Raw genomic sequence first — 25,637 nt, forward strand, 5'->3', positions numbered from 1 at the left:
TGTCACAATTAGATGGAGTCTAGGCTGTCCGGGTTGGCTAATGCTGGCTGGGATCTGTGATGGCCGGGCTGTGCCCTGGACACAGGCCTTTCCCGTGGCTCCCGAGAGCCCAGGGGTTGGAGTGAGAACAGCCGTGCCTGGGTTCCTCCATCCTCATCTGCTCACTGGCAAGTGTGGCTGCTAATTAGGAGCTCCCCCAGACCTCGGGCCCTTCAAAGCTCAGACCACGGGAGAACCTTGAGTCCCTTCTCCTGGGCCTCCTTTGTGAGAATCCAGTGCCTTCTGAGGTGACCAGCGGCAGGAGATGCCTCCCCCTCCAGGGAGCACCCTACGGAGGACTGTTAGTCAGTGTACCATGCTGTGAACTTGGGGGGTTACGGCCATGGTCCCTGTAGAACCACATTTGAGATGGGCTTAGTGACGGAAATAATAGGACTGATTCCAGGGCAGGGATTAGGGGAGGGAACATTGGAAATTGAATGTGACCTCAAACACATAGTTGGGTGCTGGGGCTGTTACTAAAATGGGGAGTCTGGGAGGTACCTGCCAGGAATCGAATTCCAGATTAAATGGTGAACATGAGGCATTTTTAAGATGCCATTTGTCATCCAAGTTAGGACTTCAAAGAGGCACTCGTGTCTATGAGATTGTGGCTCAGGTGAAGGAGCCGGACTATAGATACACGTTGGGAATCGTCATTCTTAGCTGGTGTTCATAGCCTTGCATGTGAATTACATCATCTCGAGAGCTGCAGACTGAGGCTGAGGCGGGGCAGGGCCCTGCCTGGGTTGGAGGAAAGCCCAGACCATGCAGCTTTGGTGTGTCAGTCAGCGGCATTTGCGATTTTCAGCCAAATGCCATTTATCTTTAAGGGGCTGGGGTGTGTGCAGGGCCAGCCAGGAAGAAATCTGAAGGGAGGGTCGTGGCCACGTGTGTGTCTTGGGAAGATGCAGAGTCTGCAGGGTCCTGGAGGGTAGATTTCTTAGAAGCTGGAGTTGGAGTGAGGAGTGGGCAGAAGGTAGTCACACTCACCTGTGAGGGAGGGTGGAGTCCTTGGGAGTCCACACCCTACCGGACTCGCTTTCCCATGAACAGAAGGCAATCATACAGAGTATCTGAAGTGAGAAAGGATGGGTGCTGGGAGGGGAGCCAACCTGGAGAATGGTGCTTGGAAAGGTCTGGAATAGTCTCCCTGGAAAATAGAGTTAAAAATACCCAGAATCTTAAGAACGTTGATAGTGACTGGGGAGGAAGCAGTTTTTCTGGCCTCCTAAGGGTAAGTCATGTATCCGGGGATACACAGAAAAATCGGGCATTCTGTTCCGTGGTTTTGATCCTTACCGGGGGAACAGTGCAAGTTTAAAGGGGGAGAAGGGCAGCGGAGGGAAACTAGCCAGGCCCCGTGTCAGGTACCAGTCGGCCACCCTACTTGCGTGTTGAATTCACATCCATGCTTCCCAGGTGGGCGGTGGCAGCCCCCTTTTGCAGATCGGGAAGCATTCTCAGAGGGTTAAAGAATTGGTCCGTTTAGTGGCTAGTAAATGCTGCAGCAGAATTCAAGCAAGGCCTTGTCAGACTTCAAGGGCATGTTTTCTCTACTAATTCCGGTACCTCCCTGTTGAACCTGGAATGGTGAATTGGGTCAGTTTTGGAGCCTTTCAGAAAAAGTACGATTTAAGTGCCTCAGGACTGTTTCACAAAGCTCAGCGTTCTTTGATTTTTCTGAAGCACCGCAGTGCTTTTCGCCCCACAGTTGTTAGGTTTTCTCCATTCTCGATGACGTGGTTGCAAATCACGTACAGGTGCAAAACCAGACTTAGCAGCTTCTGAAGGGAAACTCTCCAGTTCTCCCTTGATCGGCTTTCTTCCACGGGATGTAACTATGCTGCAGCGTAGGCCTGAGTTTTACTTATGGAGTGAGGGTTTAATATCCAAAGTTAGCATAAAATGGTCAGATGAAGAAAATCGACTTTGACAATTTATTTTTGGGTTTCATTAGACAAGATATACTATCAATTAATGACCCATATAGCAAATGAAATTGACTACAGAACATTGCATTTCTTACTTTCTATTTAGAGCTCTCTTACAGAATAAGGTTGCCTGCTTTGGAACATCAGCTCCACCACCACGGCACCTATCAGTGTGTTGGTGTGATTGCATTTATGCAGTGAATGTAATCTGGTCTTCCTCAGCCCCAAACACTTCAGTGAAGAATCACGGGCTGTAGCCATCTCTTGGTCACGCAAATACTTCTAAAATTATATGATGCCAGAAAAGAAGGAAGAGAGAGAGAGAGATTGCCTTTATCAAAGTTCCTTTCAATTCTAACTGCAAACTGTTGTTGAGCAGCTCTGGTTTCCTTTGGATATGAATATATACATTTCTTTGCATGTAATCTTGGTTTTGGACTAGAACACCAAGTTCTTGCTGTCCACAAGCCACAAAAACAGTAGCCAAATTGCACACGTGTGAAATTGTTTATACTTTTTCCTGAGAAAGTATCCTTGAATTTGGGACTTGGGCTGTGATTTTTGCTTTTTGCTTCCCGCACCCCTCTTGTAATCTCTCACTCCTTCCCACGTGGCCCCCAAGAGTTCGTGGTCTCAAAGGAGCGGGCAAACACCCGGTTGGTCACCATGTACTGCTGCTATAGATGAAGCCCAACCAAGACCTAAAGGACATTATCAGAGAGGACTTCCTGGAAGAAATGGACTCTACATTCATTTGTGAGGACAGAGTGTCAGCCAGGAGAAGTAGTCAAGAATGTGGCTCAGGTGGCAGGTGCAGCCCGGGCAGATGCCTGGAGGCTTTTGGCGTGGGGAAACGGGGAGAGTGCCCTGTGTGGTCCAGGGTGGAAGGTGCCCCTGCTGGTGAGGACACTGGAGAGAGTCCGGGATGGAGGGCTTTGGAAGAGCTTGGGTTTTACTAGAACTGACACAGTAGTCAGTGAAGGGTGTCATCAGAAAGTGACCCTCAGGAAAGGTAATTCTGGTTTTTCTTCTGATATTCTACAGACACAAGGGTCGGGACGGGTGAGAGTAGGTATGTCTGTCCCTTTGAGACCCACCCCGTCATTCGTTTATTCATAACACGTGCACTTCTGTGTGTCTAGGGGAGAGAGGGTGGAGCCACATTAGTAAGCAAAATGTATTTGCTTCTTGTGAGCTTAGCATTGTCAGAAGTTGACTTAGCCTAGAATGTTCTAGGAATAGAGGAACAAATTGTGGTAGTTGGAAGGAGGGAAGGCTTCCTTGGGAAACAGTCAAAATGAGCCTGGAGACAAGTGGGAAGTAGGAGCAAGTCAGGGGGCCCCTGAGGTCACTGGGGACCTGTGTACTGAGGTGAGGCTGGGTGAGCAGTGTCTGGGGTGGGGCTAGAATTCCACCAGGGAGCCTCTGAAGGGTTTGAAGTGGGGGTGATGTAATCAAATTTGTGATTTGGGAAGACTGCTGTGGCTCTGTGTGTGTGTGTGTGTGTAGCAGGGAAGAGGGGAAGGGTGCCACCAACAGGGGGGGTCATTAGAAGAACATTCACAGGCTGGGAGAGAGGCGTCGGGACTGCTTGGGGACGGCAGGGGCAGTGTGGATGCCGGATTTCCTTATGGGGAGGGCTTGTTAGCAGGGCGACCCTAGAGGCGACTTTTGGCTGGAAGAAAACAGATGGAGGCTGCCAGGTGGACTTTCGTCTTCTCTCCTTCCCTGCCTTGTGTGATGATCTTAGCTCAGCCAGCTTTTGGAAAAGAAGAGCTAAGTTCCAGGGTAGCCCAGGACTTTGTTGAGCTCGTTCGAGTGAGATCTGATAGGATTTAGGTTTGTGTTCAGATCTGCATGTTCACTTAGCTAGAAACCTCCCGTCATTTCGATTTCCATGGGGTATTTATTCTTGATAAAGATTGTTTTCTTGGTGAGAGGAAATTTAATACAGCTGTTGGCTTTCTCAAAAATAATCATATCTTTTAAGAACTTTAATATTCAAAACAATAGGAATATATTAAAATTTTAAAGTAAGTCTTTGGTGCAGTTTCTTTGCTTTCTGAGCTAGTGTGGAGTTAGAGCCTTTGCATTACTTAAGAGCACATACTTGTCAGTATTTAAAGAGCTGTTAGTGAGCGCCCCAGGCCCCACCTCTCAAAACATCATTAAAGTTTGCTCTGAAATAGTGAGGCCATAAAGGTCTTATTTGCAGAAACCAAACAGTTGGTTTATAATATGCAGCATAGCTCCCTTTATAAAATAATAATAGGTTCAAAATTAAGAAAGTGGAGGATAATTGATTTTTTTAAAGCTGAAACATAAACTTTCTTGTGCTAATGTTGCAACTGGAAATTTTGAAAAGAAAAATCCTACTGTAATATCATCTACGTGGAATACATATATGACTTTCACTTTTGAAAAGTAACTGCGCGGTGGTTTTTGAAGTCAGGAGAATTCCAGCTCAGATACTGGCAGTGATGGTTGCTGGTTTTTAATGGAAGGGCCTAAATTTGCCTTCTTAGCATTTTTTTTTTTTTTTTTGGAGTGAAAAGTTTGAGTAGTGCTTTGCCAGCATGATTTTGGGGCAATTTGAGGGCAGATGTCGTGTACCAGCAATGAGATATTTCCATGCATTTTATTTTCCGGACATCACCAGGGCACATGTGGGGTTTGTGCCTGCAGGCTGGAATGCTGCTGGACTCCCTGATCCATCACCGTTATGTCCTGGAGCTGCTCCGGACAGTGAATGATTTTCTGTGGCTTCTAGGTAATGTGGTCTGAGGCAGATGATCAGATGTGCAGTTAAAGTACTATTACTTGAAATAAGAGTAACCTAGAAACATGGCTCTAACAATACAGGGTGAGGGAGAATTGGCTGAGCTGCTTGCAGTGGGGAGTCTTCTCAGGTGACTCCCTCACCGTGATTCTTGCCAGTATCCGCCCCAGCCCTGCACGGTAGTCCTGCCGAAGCAAGCATGTTCTTTGCTCAGAAACGCACTGAATTTCCTTGTGCCTCTGTTTGTTGGCTTGTTTTTTGAAAGCACGTCTTGCCCTTTGCTTAAATGCCATCAATGGTAGTCACTTCTTACACTCATTCTACTGGACTTCGTCCATAAATAGCTGCTGAATGGAAGAACAGAATGTAGTATCTCCATGTAGTGGAACATTATTCACATGTAAGAGTGAATAAAAAAGAAAAAACAAATAAAGAGGAAAATGAAAAAGGCCACCTGTTCTGGGAACTCCTCCCTGACTGTTCAACCCACACTTTTCCCTTTGAAACCCAATCACTTATGCTCCACCGTACTCTTTTTGATAGTACTTACTACCTTCTAATAAACTTTAACGTTTTCAAAAAAAAAAAAAAAAAGAGAGAGAGAGAGATGCTGATACCACTTCAAAATGGACAAGCCTTGAAAACAGCATTTTAAGTGAAAGGAAGCAGACACAAACGGCCACATATTGTTGATTTCAGTGATCTGAAATGCCCAGAAAAGGCACATGCAGAGGCAGAGAGCAGGTGATGGTTGAAAGGGGCTGGGTGGAGGGGGATTAGGGAGTGACTGTTAGTGACAGGAGGTTTCTTCTGGGGTGATGAAGTGTTCAGGAAATAGATGGTGGTGAGGGCTGCACAACTGTGAGTGTGCAGAAGACTGCTGAGCTCTGTCTCTGGGAGTGCCTGTTGTTGGGGCGGCTTTATTTTGTTCTCATCGTGCAATGAGAAGACTCATCTGCTGCTGTGGCCGTTCTACTCCCGTGAGTGGTGAGGGTCAGAGACTTTGTAGAGTCATGTTTCTTTTTTTTTTGCCCCTTGCTGAGTGTAGGCAAAAAAGGTTTAAGCCTGAGAAAGTGCTCCATCTGCAGAAATGTCTTTTAGTTTTGCATGGTGTAAAAATCTTGAGAGCTTTTTAATCGTTGAGGACAGCCTGTGGGGGGAAACAGCCCGTGAATCCTGGGTGAGTCCCGGAAGAGCTGCGCGTCCCTCCCTGACACGGGTGGGGATTTCACCCCCGTTCAGGCAGTGAAGGGCCCAGACCCGAGAGCGGAGTTGACAGTCGTGAATATTTACATGAATCCGCTGCTTCATCTTGGATATTAATTTCAAGCTGAGTCAGTTTGTGGCGGCAGCCTCATCCTACATCAGGAATTTATAGTATCTGCTCTTTGAGGTGAAGACCTGACAGACTTGACTATTTAACAGTCTCCCTTGAATTGATATCTCAGATTACTTTGTCAAAAGGAAAACAGCAGAAATACAGACGTCCTTTAATGCCAATGTGACCTGGGAAGGTTTCGTCTCTGTGCCTCAGTGGCCTTATCTGCGGGTGGGGATGATGATAACAGTGCTTCCCTCAGAGGGGCTGGTGAGGGGAGAGTTAGAAGCACACATGGAGGACTTACACGAGATGCTCATGAATGACCGAATTTAGTGCTCTCAGCCTGGTCAGGCCTCAGGAGCAGAGATGTCAGAACAGAGCAGTCCTAGCGGGAGCTCGATCCGTGTTGGCAGGTGTTACGATCAGTATCACCTCTGTGGGTTATCAGGTAGTTTTAAGACTTGGTAATATGAATTCATGAATAATGTTAGAAGACTAGACATCTCAGATCCTGTTTACATAGTTCTCAAGATTTCCTCTGAGAAATGGATGTTTTCTCCCCATCTTAAATCTGAGATGAGTCTCTAAAAAATTCTGTATTCCTCCATCTTTTTGCTTTAATTCTCCATTTCTTAAAAAAGAAAGTTTTTAAATGGAGTTACTGGGGACTGAAGTGAGGGCCTCATGCATGCTAAGCACATACTCTCCCAAATGAGGTATAATCTCCCAAATGATTTTTTTTTTAATTTACTTTCTTAGTATTCAGAAGTTAGAGGCCTCTAATTCTTTTTCTGGAGACTTGTCCATGAACCTGTAAATCTATAATTAATGGACAAAACTTGGTTTATTAAAAACATCAATAGAACTTTCTGCAATCCATCCAAAAGGAAATGCTGATTGAATTAAAATGTTTCTCCTTTAAGGTGATTTCTCCTTTTTGGTCTAGCTTAATTTATTAACAGCCATCCTCATCATCATAATGACCAAACTCGCTCTGAGTGGACACCTACCTAACACTAAAATGCTTTCCTCATGTTTTACTTCATAGCAGGTGTTTGAGGGTAGGTATCATTGTCTCCTTTTTTGCAGCTGAGGGATTGAGAGATGGAGCAGCTTGTCCTAAATCACACCCAGCTGGCGGTGGCTAGCTCGGTGCTGGAACCCAGGCTGCACAGGATGCATTCTTAATTGCTCCTCTAATCAGCCTCCCGTTGAGTGGTTACCCGAACTGCTGTGACTCCATAAATGGCCGATTTTTGTGATCTCAGCCTTATGAGGCCTTCAAAGGAGAGACACCAGTGAGAATGTGAGACAGAGTGTCATAAATTAAAATTGTACATTTTCACAAATGTTTAATTCTCATGTAATTACTTAAAAAGTTAATTTTTTTAATTTAGTGGTCTGTTAGCACAAAAAACAAAACATTAAAAACAATTATAGTGCCAAAGAGAAGTGGGCTTTGAAAGTCCAACCACTGTTAATGATGTTACTTGTTTTTCTCTAGTGGCCCTTATTGACAGAAATACTTACAAAGACTGAATTGGTTTTATGTAGTCTTAATATGGAAGAAAAGATTGTCAGTGAATATTATAAGTAAAATCTTTACTCTTTTCTTTCTTGATGGTGAATATGTAAGTTGTTTTCATGGCTTAAGTACATTTCCTTATTTGTGAAATTTGAGTAATATCGTTTAACTTGTCTGACTGTGAGAGTTAGACGCCTTGTATACAAAGAACCCAAGAGGTGCTTAATAAAAATGTGCTGTCAGAATGACAGATATTTTAGAAGGATCAACTCTGAATACTAAAGAGTGTCGCTTATTTCTGATGCATATTCAATATTTATAATATTCATATATATGATATATTTGAATATGGTTTAAAGTAACAAGGATTCATTTTTTTTTTTAGTGTAGTATGAAGTTTTAATGAAATCTGTATCATACTAGTGAGACAGGGACTGGTTAAATTGCCTTAATCAGACGACCTTGAATATTATTTACACAGAATATGTATTGTTACAACTCAGAATTCATGTTGCCGTGTAACCATCCACACAGACATTTAAATTCGTGGGATTCTGACCAGATTCATTAAGTTTAGTAAAATCCACATTGATCATTTTCAGGGAATAAGCTTCTCTCTTTTGTGATTAAGCAAAATTTTGATTTTTTTTCCTGCACTCTTAACAGGTTTAAAATATCAAAACATTGATTTAACAAGTCACTTTTTTAATAGAATAAAGCTCATGCTGTTTTATTATGTAAATAAATGTTTTTGTATTTCATCAATCTTGTATGATATCCTGGCTCTTTGAGAATTATTTTGCAAGATACTTAGATAACCTAATGTTGGAAAAATACAAACGTGACTTTTATGAATATAGGCCTAGTACAGATCTGTTGGTTTATGCTACAGTGCAAGACATGAGGCCTGGGAGAGCTTTGCTGCCGATTGCAGGACAGAACCCATGTCTCAGTTTCCCCTCCTGTAAAATGAAGTGGCTGGACTGGATTCTTTCCTCTTCTAAGATGAGTTTCCATGAACCTATGTCTTTTGTTTATATTCAGGAGTATTAGCAATATCAGATTAAATACTAAATACCCTTCCCTTCCCCCGAAGCAAAGTGCAGTATGTGCTACATAAGCTTTTAGTTATCTGATTCTCTTTTCTGATCCTACAGGCAATTTTTGTGTTGCATCTTTCCCGGCAACCTGGAAGGTCATTTTAGCCATAGGTGGCGCTGTTGCACCTTCTAACAGTCTTAATATTCCTTTTGCAAAAGAAGGCTTAACAAATGTTATTTTGTTTTGATTCCGTTGCTTAGTGCTTCAGAATAGCACAATGTCCATTATGTCTGTCTACCTGGAAAAATTATTCTGCTTATGTCTTAGACTTATTCTGTCATCTCGCTGTGAACATTTCAGACTTGCTGTGCAAACAATGGCAAAATCGGTCTTTTCTTCCAGTGTTAGCAACCAGTGAGCCGGAATTTTATAAAGCAGCTAAGAGCGGCCTCTGGAGCACCTTAAAGCTGAAAAGTGTACTGAGTTCCCTGAGTATTGACCCAGCAGCTGTGTATCATTTGTTGGGAGGTGATTTTGTACATATAAGAAGGGGTGTAGTTTTTTGTCTTGGGTTTGCGTGCACGTGCTGCCACTGAGCCACGTGAGCCTGAGTCAGTTTGCTCTTAGTTTTTCCCTCGTCTGTGAGATGGGGACGCTCGTATCTGCTTTGCAGAATTGTGAGAATTAGAAATTATGTAAAGTGTTTACCACAGTGGGTATGTCAAGAGGGCTCATAAACTTTAGCTGCTTTTTTGTGTGAAGCCATCATTTGAGAGTCTTTGGCAATTACTAAGAAACAGGAAAATAAGAAAAGCTGGTTTTATGCTGAGAGATATTTGAGGAGGTTCCTTAGTTCCTATACCCATAATTAAGCATCAGCAGAGTCAGAACTGTTACACAGTCGCCCTGAACCAACGTTAAGCCACAGAATTCTTTGTTACTTCATATATTTTGGGGCTTAAAGGGATCCAATACTTATACACATGTTGTCTCCAGCAGCCAACTGAGAGATGACACATAAGAGTAGGCAGGCGATAAATGTCTTATTTGTTACTGATGAAGCCACGTTCTCCATGAACTTCAGGGCTGTGGGAAAATGCGTGTCATGATACTGTGTCCCAGAATTAGAGACTCACCCTGTCCCATGTAGCTCTGTGACACAGCGAACCTTCCCTTGAGAGGACCTGCCCATTCATGCACAAGGCTGTCCTGCCATGGAGCCGAGCATCCCAAGTGCTTCCCAATGGTGATCAACACTGGAGGGAAAGGAAGGGTTTCAAATGCCCTGCTTGTCTTCCCGGACTCACACCTCACTCTGTTAGTGTGACGAGGGCTATCTGTTGGCCAGGGGCCAGGGGTGTGAATGGAGAAGCACTCTCCATGGCCCAGAGGAGTGGTTAGGAGGCATTCCCTCCCTCGGTTTAAACAGGTGGTGGGATGGAAGAGAAGGGTCCTCCCCAAGAGTTTATAAAAGGAGAAATAAGGATTTTCTTTGGGACTTAGACTAGTCAGGAAACACATAAGATGATTAGAAGGGAGACTTGTAAATCACTTTGATATTAAGTTGACATTTGTTGAACACCCAAAATGTGCTACATTCTTTTCTGAGAGTTTTACAGAAATGAATCCTTCAATCTGCTCAACAAGCGAGTAAGGAAGGTTTGATTGTTATCCCAGTTTTACAGTGTGGAAATTGAGGCACACAGAGGGTAAGTTGGCCAAAATCACAGAAATAGTAAGTGGCAGAGCTGGTATTTAAACCCTGGCTTACTGGTTTGAGGCTCCCAGAGATGGGCTTTGGGTGTTTAGAGTTATCTGCATCCCTGAATCTTTGTACCTCTGTGCATATGTTAGCCCAGAAAGGACAGGGAAAGGAGAGTTACACAGATGCTCATAGTCATGTCTTGGCCACTGTCCACAGAGAGTGCATCGTGATTGGCGTTATTTGTTTTCCAGGCAGTAGATCAGTTCTTATAACAGAAATTTAGTCCATTGAGTTAATCTAGAAACCCTTCCTGCTCTGTTTCTGTCCATGCTTGCCATGTGACTGCCTCCCCGTGATTAGGCCATTGAGAAAATGTACTCATGGTTGAACTCTGATATTTCAGTCTGGTTCATAGTTTCACGTCTTCTGTTACATTAATAAGTTAAGTTTCTGGTTTTCTTTCATCAGTGTGTCATGAGTTTGGTTAATGTGAAACAAGTCCATGGGAGCCCAGGGGTGATGACGGTATAATTTCTGAGCACGTTGTGGCACTTCTACCCTTGCAGACCTGGCGGGAGTATGTCCGCCTTCCTCACTGATTTCCCCCAACAGCAGGGTCCTCTCCCACCCCCGCATGTGAGGCTGGGAGCTCTCTGAGTAGGCCAGTCAGAGGCCAAGTCCACCAATCAGAAAATGATGAAGTACCTGGAAGTGGTTTTAATAGAAGAAAAGGGTTTCCAGGTAGTCCAATGGGCTGTTCGAGTCCGTTTGGTGAAAAGCTGTCCAGTGTCTGTGGTTGAGGTGCTTCTTTGCTGTTGAAAAGCCTGGATTAGATGAAGGGATTTTAAAAAGCAGAAAGGAGTGATTTCAGGTGGTACGTCCACACCGGTGAGAAGTGATGGATGACCACCTGTGTGAGGCATAGACAGGGTCTTACAAACTTCTTAAAATAACTTTAAAAGCTCTTCCATATGAGTGCATTTCATATGGGGTCCAGTTCATCACTGGTCACCCTGAGAGGGCAAATAATTGATGATGGCAGAAAGGACACGGAGGCATCAAAAAGGTCTCAGTCATTTTCCCTTTTTAAAGGATGTGGCAAAGTGTAATATATTTGAGCTGGTTTTTCACTGAACAATTTTTAGTGTTTTCTGCGACTCCCCAATGCCCCAAGGTTCCATGCAGCTGGGTGTCCCCTCAGAGCAGGTCTGTCAGAGCTTGCCCTGGGTAGACGCGGTGTCACGGGGAGCAGGACGGTCAGGGTCCGCAGCTCCTCCGAGCTCCGTCTCCTCATCCGCAGTGCCGGGATTCTCATCCATGTCTACTTAGTACTGTTGCTGAGAATCACACGTGATGGTTATCAGGTGTGATTTGTGATTGTCTCTGTGATTGGCATATAGTCAATATTTGAAAGAAACACTTTTTTTTTACTATAATTGTAGCACATAGATTGCAGTGCTTTTTAGTCTGCTTTTTTTTTATATAACTTTATTCTTATTTTTAAATATGCACTTATTTTTATTTATTTTTTTGGAGGTACTGGGGACTGAATCCAGGACATTGTTCATGCTAAGCAGGTGCTCTACAACTGAGTAATACACACCCTCCTTGTCTGCACTTGAAAATAAATATTTCAATACACAAAATAGCTCTTAAACACCATCATGGAACCTAGTCACTGTATAGAGAGTTGAACACGTATGCTTTTTCAATAAGAATAAATGTTGTTGAGACATACATTTCTGAATCTGTTAATGTGCTTAAAAACGATCATAGGTAGTGATAAACACGAATCTTTGATCCAGTACTTCTTAGGGTCTGTTTTGCCATCAAGTGAAATTACATTCTACAGAGAAAGCTAATTGGATCTCTTTGATATTTGGATGGTTTAGCAGATGATCAAGGCTTTCAAAAGCTGACAGATTTGTATTTTAAACTAACTACAAAGTTATCTTCTAGAAGTTGGAATTCCTAAACTTGTGAAGTGCCCAGTAATCCAGGGGGTATGTGTCTGTGTCTGTGTGAACGTTTGTGTGTGTGACTTCAGGAATCTAGAAATAAGTTTCATATGGACTTCTGATACCTTTCTCCTACAGTTCAAGGTATAGGCACATATTTACACAAATAAATTGATATTCTTTTGTCATTTGGCATATTGGTGGGAATAAGAGTTTCTCATACTTGTTTCAGAAGGGTTGGGGAGCATGAGCTCAGAAAACGGGAGGAGAAAGAGGCAGGGAGACACTTCACACTTTGTGCAGGATATGAGAAACAGTAGCTTTTTTTTCTCTTTTCTTCTAAAGCAAACTGGCACTGAATTGTAACCTACTATTACCCAGAATTGCTTTTCTGATCAGATACAAGTGCCTCAGATTTTTCAAGGCAACATGAATGATGAAATGTGTTTTAGCAGTTATCATTAAAAGTAGTTTTATTTTTCAAGTAGAAGGCTATAGCCTGTTCTTCCAGCGGTACATGAAGTCCTCATTGATCTATGTACATGATCTATGTGCTTAGTTTCTTTGTTTTTTTTTTTTTTAAGTGCTTGTTTCATTGTGGTGTGAATGAATGTTTAAAATTTCTGGATTTTGATCTTTAGAACATGCTGATATATCAGAGCTGTTAAAAACCTGATTGTTCTTTGGTCCTTGTTTGTTGGGGCACCCTATTGATTTCTGTTGTCTGTTAAAGCGGGAAATGCTTCCTCTAGCCTGCAGATCATTAAGTGAATGGTTTGCAGTGTGCCTTTAAAATTATTTGAATGCATTGAGCATGTTTGTCCAGTGAATTCTGAATTAACTCATTCTATTGACTTTGCTTTGGTTCTGTGGCTTTTGCTCCTCTCCACAAGAATTTGAATTCTCTGTTGCATTTTGTATACGTGTTCTTAACAGGGGAAGAAATTTTGCATTTTTTACAGAGGTGGCTTTTCCTATCCCCTCTGAATGCCTTCTATAATTGATACAATAGTAATCTGTTATTGCAGTGCATAATTCTTTCATAAACTATTTTTTGGCATAATCAGAAACAATGACAAAGTATGATAATAAAAAATATGAAAACCTTCCTTCCTTTGAAGAATAGAAATCAGGTGGTCAGGCTCACGCATGCTTTGTGCCTGACACACTTACTCTCATGTCATTGTGTATCATGATTCGGAGATGGAGTTGCTCCAGGTTTATAGATTTTTGTTTTAACATTTGTGTTGAATTCTTTCTCCAGGCTGATGTTTCCTGTTGCTTTTGTGGAAAGAGTAGAAGGGAAACCAATCCTTTGTTTTGTTTTCAGGAGGCCTGAGTTGATGAGAAAAGGGTTGAGGGTGGGCTGAGGAAAAGAGTGACACTCCCTCTCCTCCCGGCTGAAATTGATAAACAAAGAAATCAATTAAGTGTATCGGTATTTGACCAATAGAAGTTAGAGAGCCCAAAATGGCTAGATATGCCCAATGGAAATTACTGAATTCACCTGCAGAATTATGTGCTTTACCAAGTAGAAGCAACTTAGAGCAATCAGAAAAATCAGTAATATGATGAGATATAAAAGGAATATTATATCTTTTATTTCTGAAACTTTTCTACGGTAAGTTGTGTAGAGCTAAAATTAAGTTTCAAGCACCAGGAGTTAAGAGTGTGGGTAGTTCTGTAGGATCGTTATTCACGGATGTGCCTAGACCCTGCTAGAGTGGCTGAAGATGGCAGGAAAAGACCCAGAGGCAGGATTTGTCATCCTAGGGTGTCCTCCATAATGGTTCCATGTGGGACCCCATGATTGGTTTAACAAATTGTAACACACTCCAGCCTCCTGTGAACTTTAAGAAGAAAAATATATGCTTAAAAACTGCTTTGCAAGCAAGTGCCTGTACATCCTCACTCCAGTCTCCTTGCCTTAAAAAGCAGAGACAACGCTTTGCTTGCATAGTTGAGCTTTTAGATAGCACTCTGCTGGTTGCAAAGCAAGGACCGAGGCCCTCAGCTATAAACGCTGAGCTTGTGTGCTGTTAGATAGTCTATGATCCACAGAACAAGGACCTGGCTGGTCTGGTGGTCTGCTTTGTAATTCACATGTCTAAAAATGTATCTTGCTCCCCTCACCCCATGACTTCCCTAAAGATACACTAATCCTTTGTACTCATTGTGTATTCTACAATCTCTGCTTCATACTGTCTTTCCCGAAGTTCCTATTACTATCACACAACTGTTAATGAATTTTTCCTTTGATTATACACAATAAATAAGGGTGCAATTGAGAGGCTCGTGGAGTTGGCTCCCTACTCCCTCTCGATTTATTGACTTTTTCCACAGAGACTTGAATAATCATTCCATGTCGGTAAGAATTCTGCCAGCCAACCCACAGTTCCAGGTGAGAAGGATGCATGTTTATCTCTCCTACCCGATGGAGAGAGAGGAGAGAATTGAGATATGCTCCCCCATGGTCCCTTCCTGTCCCACGGCCACTGCAGTTCACCTGCAGCCTTCTGGCCTCTGCTCAGAGGGCCTCTGTCCCAGGACTGACTGCAGCTTTTTCTTCCCTTGTCAACATTTCCTGTGCCTTTCAGAAGTTGGTCTCTTCTCTGCAATTCAACCCTGGTAGATGTGATGGTGGTCAGCGTGCTGGTGGGCAGTCCTTTGGGGACTCCCAGGAGACATGCTGATTCTCCTGAGTCTCTCAATCGGGGTTACAGAACAGTCGAACACCGAAGGAAGCCCATTCACGTGAGGTCAACAGAGCATTTTATCACTTTCATTTTATTTTTAAATTTTCAGTGGAGAAATTATTTGTAGCAAACTGTTCCAGATATTCGGCCGCCTGCTTTCCTCACCACCATTTCCTTGTTGGCTCTGGTGCTTGTTTTAAGAACCAGGTTTCTTCTCTGGTCATTTGTAGCAGCTGGGCTTGCCGAAACCTTGATCTGCATTTGAAGCAGAATGCTTCTTCCTGATGTGAAACAGATTTTCTTATTTCTGAATATTTCGTGTACACTCAGCAACTGTTTCAAGTGAAATGCTCTTGTCCAATTTCGGTTAACTCACATTTGCTTATCTCCTACTTTCATGCTGAGGGCAGTTTCTTCTTCCTCTAATAAAAGTTAGCAATTTGCATTTACTAGGGAAGGTACTGGCCCGAGGTGCTTTTTTTCTTACCAGTTTTAATACAATTCAACCATTTAAATATACAGTCGTTTTTACTCTATGCCCAGAATTGTGCATCCCATTTAATCTTAGAATATTTTCATTCCCCCAACAGGAAGCCCCGTATGCATAAGCAGTCATTCCCATCTTCCCCATCCTCCCCCAGCCCCAAGGAGCCACTCTTCTCTCTCTGTGGATTTGCCTGTGCTGGACATTTCATTTAAATCGAGTCACTTCATGTAAGTGGAACCGTCTATTGTGACTGACTTATTTCACACTGAGTAACGTTATCAAAGTTTGTCCACGTTGTGGCCTGGGTCAGTACTCTATGCTTTGCTATTGCTGAATAATATTCCACTGTATGGCTGGGCCCCACTGTTTACCCATTCATCAGGTGATAGGCAATTGGGTTGTTTCTGCTTTTTGGCTGTGATGAGTAATGTCGCCATGAATATTCCTGTAGGAGTTTTTATGTGGATATTTGTTTTCAGTTCTCTTACGTCTGTGCCCAGACAGCAGAGTTGCTGGGTCATTCAGAAACCAAATGTTCAACTCTCTGAGGACCTGCCAGGCTGTTTTCCAAAGTGGCCACGCTGTGTTACGTCCTCACCAGAAAGGGCTGTGCGCTCCACTTCCTCTGTGTCATTATTAGTGCTTGTTACCCTTTTTTTTTATTATAAGCTATTGTTGTGAGTGTGAAGCGGTTTCTCCTAGTGATTTTGACTTGATTTCCCTTACAGCTAAAGATATTGAACATCGTTTCTTTGTGCTTATTGGCCATTTGTATATTTTCCTTGAAAAATACCATTTCAGATCCTTTATTCACCTTTTAATTGAGTTGCCTTTTTATTGTTGAGTTGTAGGAGGTACTTTTTTTTTTATAGATACAAATTCCTTATCAGATAAATGATTTGAAAAAAATTTCTCCTGTGTGTTGTTTTTTCACTTTCTGGATGGTGCCCTTTGAAGCAAAGTTTTAAATATTGATGAACTCCAATTTATCTCTGTTTTCTTTGTTCCTTGTGCTTTTGGGGTATTATTTAAAATCTGAGGTCTTTTATTTAAAATTTTATATATAAAATAACTTAATTCGTAGGACCGTTCTAGGAGATGGGTGCGGTTGTTGTCCCCAGTGTATGGATAGAAGACTGAGATGCAGAAAATTTCTCTGAAATATCAGTTTCACAACTACCCAGTGCTGTGGGAGTTCAGGCACTCATGTTCGTCCCAAACATCTGTGATCCTCACCACCATGCTCCACTACTGCCTGGAATCGTTAATGAAAACGTCTTTCCTTTTTTGATTCCTTGTTAGTTTGTTTTCTCATTGGGGACCTCATCTCCTCATTTTCCTTTCGGATATCAGTGTAGATTTATTTTAGGTTTCATGTAGTCAGAAGTATTTCTATCAGTTAACTTCTTTATTACTCACTCTCCAGTGATGATTGTTGCTAGTTGACCTAATCAAGTCATGCTTAAGTCTTTCCTTCTCATGACACTAAAAACAGTCATGACTTACAGAATGCTAAAAGCAGAAAGTACTTGATTGATTTTATTTTGCTACCCAATCAAACCAATCAAATAAAAACCCGCTGTTGACACAGATTATAAGCCCTCCAGGATAGGGTCACTGTCTTCCTTGTGTTTCATTTATTTGGTCACAGTGTCTGGATAGTGCCTTGCTGTTCAGCAGTTTTGTTAGGAAACGGTGCTCGTGAATCATTGTAAGGACAGAATTTTGACAACAGACTGTGTTGTTCATTTCACAAGGGAAAAGATAATATAGAAATACTGCTCAGATCTATTTTAATATTAAGCTTGGAATTTTGAGAACAATTCAAGAAACCATACAAAGATTTTTCACTAATTTTAGATCTATCTTAAACACATTATGGTTGCATAGCAGAGTAACTTATCAAGTAGATTTGACAAGAGGAGTGTATTATTGATTTTTTGTTTTATTTGAAATATTCTATCTGTGATAAAGTAATCAGTGCCTATAAATGAACAAATATGTTTGTATTTCTATGCAACATGGGAGCAGACTTCATATGTTTCTATATAATATATATGACTGTGTGTTTTAATCTGTCTGTCAGTGTTTTTATAGTTTTTCAGCAATGTTGTAACATTAGAATTCTAAGAAATTCACTCCCGATACTACTGCAGTTTGTACTGTGTATCCTGTCTTATGTATGGGATTCCACTGTCCCCTAAGTGAGGAATTTCCTCTCCTATTGAGTTAGAAGCAGATTTAAAGGAACTGTGATTTCTAGGCGTTTGCTCTCCATGTGTTTGCACTTGGGTGTCAATCACAATTTTCCCTTTCTTGAGTTTTCATTGTTCAATTAGAATTTTTGAAAATAACTATTAATATGTTTCACTAGTCTCCCTAGTAACTTGATGTTTTTGTGCTTTTCAGTTTTCAAATTATGAAAATTGTAAATGCACACTTGTTTTTAAGTAGTCCTTTTTCACTAGATATTTGTTTACCTCTTTATAGTTAAAATAATTTTTTTCCCAATGAATGAATCACTGTGCATATTTTACAAGATACCTTTCTTTTTATTTTTCTTATTCTAACAGGTATATTCATTGTAGAGAATTTTGAAAATAAGGATAAACCCAGTAATAACTTAAAAATGGCCTCTAATCTCACCTGGAGATACAGTTGTAAGGTTTGAAATTGAGAATTACAAGTCCTCTCATTTTTTTCTTTTTTTCAAGTACGTTTTGGTTACTGAGTCCCTCGAATTCCCATATGAATTGTAGCAGCAGCTAGTCAGTTACTGCAGAGGAGCCGGCTGGGATTGTGATCGAGACCACGTTGAGTATACAGATCGCTCTGGGGAGCACTGCCATCCCAAGAGCGCTGTCATCTGATCCAGGAATGTGCGTGGTGTGTCTGTCCAGGTATTTAGGTCTTCTTTAATTTTTTTTAACAATGCGTAGAGTTTACATAGTATTATTTTACCTTATTTTTTTGCCTTTATACTGAGTACAATTGTGCAAGGTACCAGGATCAGAATTGTATTATAGCCCCGCCACTTGCTGCCACCATGTACGCTGCACTCTTGCTTTGCCCTGTGTAAAATCTTGCACAAAATAGGACCTAAGTAACTCTCTCTTGAATGAATGATTATATGATAGCTGGATGATGCTGGAGAGTCCTTGTGATGATGTCTTTTTCCCAGACTTTCCCCTCTTCTTAACTATGCCTTTTCTCTTCCTTTCCTCCAGCCTCGTTTTCAGCCTGCCTGTGGCATTGATTTTCCCTGAGTGTGGACTCTTCCTTTAACTAGTTCACGATAATGTTTCATGCGGGCTATGAAAACTTGCTAGATGTCAAGAAATAGCAAATTCACTGCATGCTAGTATTTTTAGTCTGTGGTATTATATTATCCATTGAAATTAAATCAGGCTGACACCCTGAGCTCTTTTCTCCTTCCTACGGGTGATACTTCTCTGGTTGCTGTCTGTGCCCTTCCCCCAGACATGGTTTTGGAGTTGAGTAAGTCACCATCAGTGGAGCTCTCTCTTTAAAGATGAAGAGAACATTTGCTCCTTCTCCCTGGTTGGGGACTGGATGAGATGAGGTAACAGATAAAGAATGGAGCCCCATCTCATTCTGACCCCCGCTCTTTCCGTTCCTTTCTCCAGGGGAAAAGAGTACAATTCAAAAATATAAAGATTGTGAGCTAATGAGATAGACAAGACAACCGAACATTTGTTAAATATCCTTTCATGCCGGAAACAAATGTATTATACACACAAAAAGCACACAAATCACGGTAGTACTGCGGTTACAAACGTGGGTCCGAGTTCGAGTCCTGCTCTGGAGTGACCAGTCCTGTGAGATGGAGAACTGGTAGGTCGGCTTAGCCTCTCCCGGACTTGTTTTCTGTCCTGCAGAGATGGGGCTCGCTAGGCGTCCCTCTCCCGTAGAGGTGCTGTGGGGTGTAAATGGCGCGCGTGGGCAGCCCGAGCACAGCTGCTCATTCCTCGTAAGGGCAGGATAGCATCGCTTTTGCGGTGACAGCTTTATGACCGTCCCGTGTAGACTCTTAGTGCTCCGAAGGGATGCCTTGTGGTTTGGAGATGGGATTCTCACTTCTGTAAATACCCAAGGATTGTGTTATTGGGCCGTGCTGATTTGAATCTATTCTTTAGAAAGTACATATTGTAGATATATTTTTCAAGCATGCATGCTTTTTTCTTTTATTATTTATAGTTCTACCCTCTCATCTCTTGGTGTGACTTTTCATGGAATCCAGGAAACAGTCCTAAGCCACCTGCCTCTTCACACTTCTCCGTGGTGGTTTTCTTCCCTGACTAGAAGAGGGTTCTGCATAGGAAATTTTCTTTGTTCCCCTTTTCTTGGAGTCACTCTGTCTCCCCAACTCTCACCTGTCCATCTGTCCATTTCTCTACCCACTGATTCTTCTGACTTGTTCCAAAAAGCATTTCAGGCAGCTTACAGAAGAACAGATACCAAATAAACAGGTGAGAAATGGGGCCAAGTTCAGACAGTGAGGCTAGGAGGCGAGCCTGTGTGAGAGTTGCAGGCGTGAGACACACGCCTCAGGCCTGTGACTTATAAGATCGACAGCAAGAGTGTGCCTGAGGCTCCCAGCAGACACAGGGAAACAGGGTTTGTGGGAGATGCTCACTGGCTGTGAAATAAATAAGTGGCTTAGGAGATGCCCAGACTTTCCAGCTACTAAGGCTTAGGAGAATATTTTGAGTTTCTTCCAAAATCAGAGTATTGCATCTTTTCTTTTTTCAGAGTTCTATGTATAGTTGGTTACATTCTATACCTGGAAATTTCTCCAAAACTGCTTCCCACGTGAGTCCCATTGCTCGGGAATGGGGTGGTTCTGCTCATTGACGGGTGTAGGCCAGAAACAGAAAATGACAGCCTCAAAGGAGCCTGGGATTTGTCAGTTATGTTTTGTCAGTGCTGTAGATTTCAGAAAACGCTTTCACCGTTTCTCTCCATCTGAGGTGGCAGCGTGCTCTCTTAGCAGCATAAGGAGCTCAGGGCCACGGGATGGTGGGGGCTGACTGCACTGCTATCAAGACAGATGTGCCAGTCACTGCAGGAGTGGTGATTTTACATAGTGCATTTCATGTTCTTTAATAGGTTTCAACAGGTAGTTAATTAACTGAGTTAATTAACATTTAAGAAATATGATGCTTTGTTGAAAAGACAGTTATAGGCAGAATATAAGTTGTGAACCCTTTAAAAACGGTTTCATTACTGAAATTTTAATAGGGAAGATTTAGTTTATCTTATTTACACCTCTCTTCAAAAGTAACAAAGAAACAAGACAGAAAAAGCAGAGGATGATTTCTGTTCTTCCTCTCGGCTTGCAGGTGCCCTCACCTCCAGTGGCATCCATCCAGACACCAGCACTGACACTGGCCGTGCTCACAACTGCCTTAGCCCTGAAGACACAACTGACAAATAGAAGGGGGCTACGCCCTAAGACAGCAGGTGCTCTTACTTTGTGGGTCCTTATGTAACTGCGCGGTGTTATTCAGGATCGCCCGTTCTACACTTTGTGACGCTGCTGCCGTGTCTCCTAGTTATTTCTGTAAGTACTAGTGTAATTTTTTCAATGTGTGGTACTAGACATCTAAAAATGCTTTTTTTCAGATGAAAAATAATGTGTATTTAATATAATAAGTCTGAAAAAAGGGACAAAAGTGTCTATCCTGGTCCCACTACTCAGAGATAATAATTAACACTTTTACATCTATTTTCTGTTCTTTTCATCAGTGTGTATTACATCTGTCATAAAAACCAGCGAGCACTCTGTGCCTGTTTACTGTGTGGAGACATCCATTTTCCATTCGGCTTATTACACGTTTTTCTACAGTATTCTCTCTCCCCTGGCATGATTTTTAATGACCAGTATAGCATTCTGTCTTGTGGAGGCATCGTCCATTTTACTTCGGACTTAAATAAACTTTTAAATTCCAAGTATATTTAACTGAAATACTGAAAAGAGAACTCTGGTGGTACCGAAAGGCCCCTACATCCCTTCCCCTTTTTTTTTCTGAGAGTAAAAACTGCTGACAATGTGGTGTATATATTTCATGACCTTTATGCCTGTCATATATATATACACATACATACATACATGTATATGAGAAATCTATGTATATGTGTGTGTATATATGCTGTATTGAAAAATAAGGCCACACTATATGTTTTGTGCAGCTCGGTTTATTCACTGAGGTGTATATCATAGACGTCCTCCCACTCCAGACTCACCCGGTCCTTTCAGATAGAGTAGAGGGGTCTCCTGATGTGCAGTAGATTTGGTCTCTTGTGTAAGGACACCTTTGGTGGGAGAGTACTGTGGACAAGGCCTTGGACCACGCCAAAACGCCTGCCCCTTAGTGCCCACAGCTCGCCTTGATTTACCGCATCATTGTCTTGATGGTGGATACTTAAGTTTTCTCCATTTTCCACTGTCAGAAAGGGTGTTTGACTGGCGTCCTTCTTGTACAAACATTCCTGTGATCTTGTATGAGTATTCCTTTAGTTAAGGTTTCTGGAAATTTAGTCCCTGGATGTGACAATTACATACATCACAGGCTCCTTTCAAGTGACTCTAGAAATTCCTTCTCCTGCGGGGAATGAAAAGATGTAGAATAACTTATGTAACCAATTCTCTATCGCTGGATATGATTTCACTTCAGCTTTTCTTCCCACCATTGTAAAAAGTGCTGTGTAAATGCTCTGATGAGTAAATCTTTTTGAACTGATTTTTTTCTAAACGAAACGATTCCTAGAAGGGGAGTTGAATCTGTGTGTACACACGTTTATCAGAGTTTACATATCCATTTACATGTCGTCCTCCAAACACGTTGCTCACAGTTTGTTCTCTCACAGATGGACACTAGCTAGAACAACTTTTAAAAATATTTGCCAATATGATGAGCAAAAGTGCTTTTTCATTGTTTTAGTTTGCATTTGATGACCAATGAGGTATTCAGCATTTTTCACTTATTAGCCATCTGACTTTTAAAACGTGAATGATCCCTTTTGTCCTTCGCACACAGTTAAGTGAGGGAGCTTCTTGTTGCTTTGTGACAGCTCTTTGTATGTTATGAACATTAACCCCTTGACTTCATCAATATGTATCACGCAGTTTTTACTTGTCATTTCTTGCCTTTCATTTTATTCAGTAGGTTTACTTTTGTTGTGGCCCAAAATATACTTAAGATAGTAAATGTCTTCTTTTTGGGTTTTATTTTTGGTATTATTTTAGAAATACTTTCTTATAATGGTACAAATCTCTTCTGTAGGTTTTTTAATCTCTAAGATGGAGATGATAATAGTACTTGTTATAGTGAGGAGAAGTTGAATTAATATGAGCAAAGAGTTGCATTTGCTGTTATTAGTACTTTTTAATATTTACATCACTATCTGTAATTTTTCTTTGGTCATTATGACAGGAATAGAATTTGTTCTTTCCAGGTGATTCTCTGATTTTCCCAGGACAATTATTGAATTCATACTTTGCTCTTTGATTTGAAATCCCACATGCACAAAATACTTATGTACACTAAAGTCTCTTTTTGAGCTCATGGTTTATTTCTGTCAATCTTACTTTATTACTCCAGCACCATAACTTACATATTGTAAAAGTTTATTTAATATCTGACAGTGTGATTTTTTTTTTGATTCTTTTCTTCCATCCCAATTTTTCTTGGCTAGTATTATGACTTTATTATTCCTGAAGAATTCTAAAATTCTTTGTTCAAGTTAAAGTATAAAAACAGATAAGGGTTTTCATAGGATTTTTTAGTAAGTTTTGAATTATATTTAAAAGAGCATTCATTTTACAAAGCTGCTTTCCTCCATGCAATATGTTGATGTCTCTACATTCACATCTCTTAATTTACCCCTCAGTATAGTCCTGTATTTTTCTCCATGTACAACATGGGCATTATTTTTGAGTTTAGCCCAGATTATTGTTTATGTTTTACTTAATTTTGTAAGTGAGAATTTTTTGCAATTATATTTTTTAACTCTTCAAACTGACACCTAGGAAGGCAGATTCGGATTGTCAATACTCACTTTGTAACTTGTCATTTAAAATTGTAAGTATTAAATACTTGTTCCAGAATCCTTTCTTTTCTGTTTTTCAAAATTTGTTTCCAAGATTATCAAAGTGGTCGTAGCTAAGTAGTGTATATGGGGAGACTGATGGAGAGAGGTAGTGTGGCTCATGTACAAACTGTGAGCATTTTCATGGCTGCCTTTAGGCTGGAGAGGCCTCCGAAGAGCCCAGGTTAGACCAGGGATGGCTTTTTATGCACTTGAAAGCCAGCATTCCTGCCTTTGTGGAGAAGCCTGTTGGGCGTGACAGGTAGATGATCAAGGTCCGATGGAGGCCATTGGCTGCACAGAGCGCTGTGACTGTGAGAACTGGCGACCATTAACATGGGAAATGCTTGGCGCCAGGAACACTGCAGGGGAGCTGGGGAGCCTGTGTGTTAAGGATTTTCCAGTCCTGGGAGTGAGAAGAGCAGACTCTGCATTCAGATCTGAGTTTGAATTCATCCTCTCTTGTTTAATGGTCCTCTGACTTTTGTCAAGTTATATATCCGCTTTGAACTCCTGTTTTCTTGTGTCTCAAAATAGGAGAATTACGGCCTGCTGCTAGAGTGTTTGATCAGGGTAAATGATTTGTGTCTATAAGATGCCACGTACTGTCACAAGTTCAGTGAGAAATGGGCTGTTGCCTCTTCTGCAAATCAGTGTTCGACAACACACCTGGGGAAAGCCAGTCCCTAATTTGTGTGTGATGCAAGTAGGAACAAAATTAATGTCTTGCCTTTCGCTAGCAGTATTCTTACTCCTTTGCTTCATTTACTTCTTTCCTCCTTTCATTTCCCCTTTCCCCTCCTCCACCAAAAGAACCTGAGAATATCTCAGAACACTAGATTCAAATTACTTTAAAGGTTGTCTCATCCTCATGAAATGACAGTAACATAAAAAAATCTGTACACATCCCAGAAATCATTGTATTTGATTTACGCACACACGCGCGCGCGCACACACACACACACAATCAGGCTACCTCCCACTTACAGAGGAAGAAGAACCACTTATTCTGAGTTTTCATTCACTGTCCGTGAGAGCAAAGTGTCTTATGCAGACTTTCACCTGGCTTCATGCATGGTGTTTTTAGTTGGATTTCTGCTTTGTGGCCATAGAATTATTCTCCTAACAGAAGAGAGGAAGTGGAGACATAGACATTCTGCTCAGATATTGGTGTCATCATATTTGAGTTGGGAAGGACTTAAGACAGCATAGAGTCGTATCTCTTTATGGGTGAGAATCCATGATAGTGTAACTTGGACAAGAACCTGGATCTTCTGCCATCGTGCCCACGAGGGTGAAGAGGCAACTTGGTGGGGGATGGCAGTGATCCTTCTTGCTTGAGTTCCAGGGTCTTGCTAGTTTTCATTGCTCACCTGCCTTTAGTTAAGGTCCATGTGGCCTCTCATGGGAAGGTCACGCTGTTCTGATAAAGTTACTAATCAGCAAAAAGCTCTGGACCCACTCATATTTCCCAGAGTTTTTTCTGCTGACCTGCTGACACTTTATATAAATGAGACCTAAGAAACTACTGGATATAAAATCCTTTGTGTTATCCTCGAGTTCCATAGGAATGGGGTGCTGTCTCAGGCTGTCTAAGGCTAGATCTGAATAAAGATAGGGTGATAGGCTTTGCTGCTGGACCCTCCACAATCAAATGTGTTTTCCACCTTAGTGTTTAGAATCAGGCAGATGAGCTCAAATCTTGCCTTTACCAGTTATTAGCTTAGTGACCTTGGGGAAGAAACTGTACTTAATTGTGTTCAATTTTCTTTGTTTGTAAATAAGTTAAGTATTTATTTTAAGGTTTTTGATTTAGAGTTGAATGAGTTAATTTCCTCATTTATACCTAAAATACATATCGCGTGGCTCTATGATGGTGCCTTGGTTGTTGATTACTAAGGCACTCGGCAGGGAGAAAGGGGGTGGGGGACCCCTGGATTCTAGAGCTTATTATATTCCAGGATATGCTTGTAAAAGACTGGATGTGCAGTGGATTTTTAGTAAATATCCATTCCTTTCCTAATCCGCATTGATTGTGTA

The 25,637-nt window shown here is 41.6% G+C and overlaps 1 protein-coding gene across 5 annotated transcripts in view; it reads left to right on the forward strand.

Moving 5' to 3' along the window:
- Nucleotides 1–25,637, forward strand: part of LOC141579551 (uncharacterized) — a 139,538-nt gene that overhangs the window by 88,048 nt on the left and 25,853 nt on the right. For all 5 annotated transcript variants that reach the window (XM_074376034.1, XM_074376028.1, XM_074376027.1 and 2 more), the window contains one exon: nt 20,849–21,069. The gene's annotated coding sequence lies outside the window, so the exon portion shown is untranslated. The remainder of the gene's footprint in view (nt 1–20,848; nt 21,070–25,637) is intronic.

This window comes from Camelus bactrianus, chromosome 13, assembly GCF_048773025.1.
Source record: "Camelus bactrianus isolate YW-2024 breed Bactrian camel chromosome 13, ASM4877302v1, whole genome shotgun sequence".
Lineage (NCBI taxonomy): Eukaryota > Metazoa > Chordata > Mammalia > Artiodactyla > Camelidae > Camelus > Camelus bactrianus.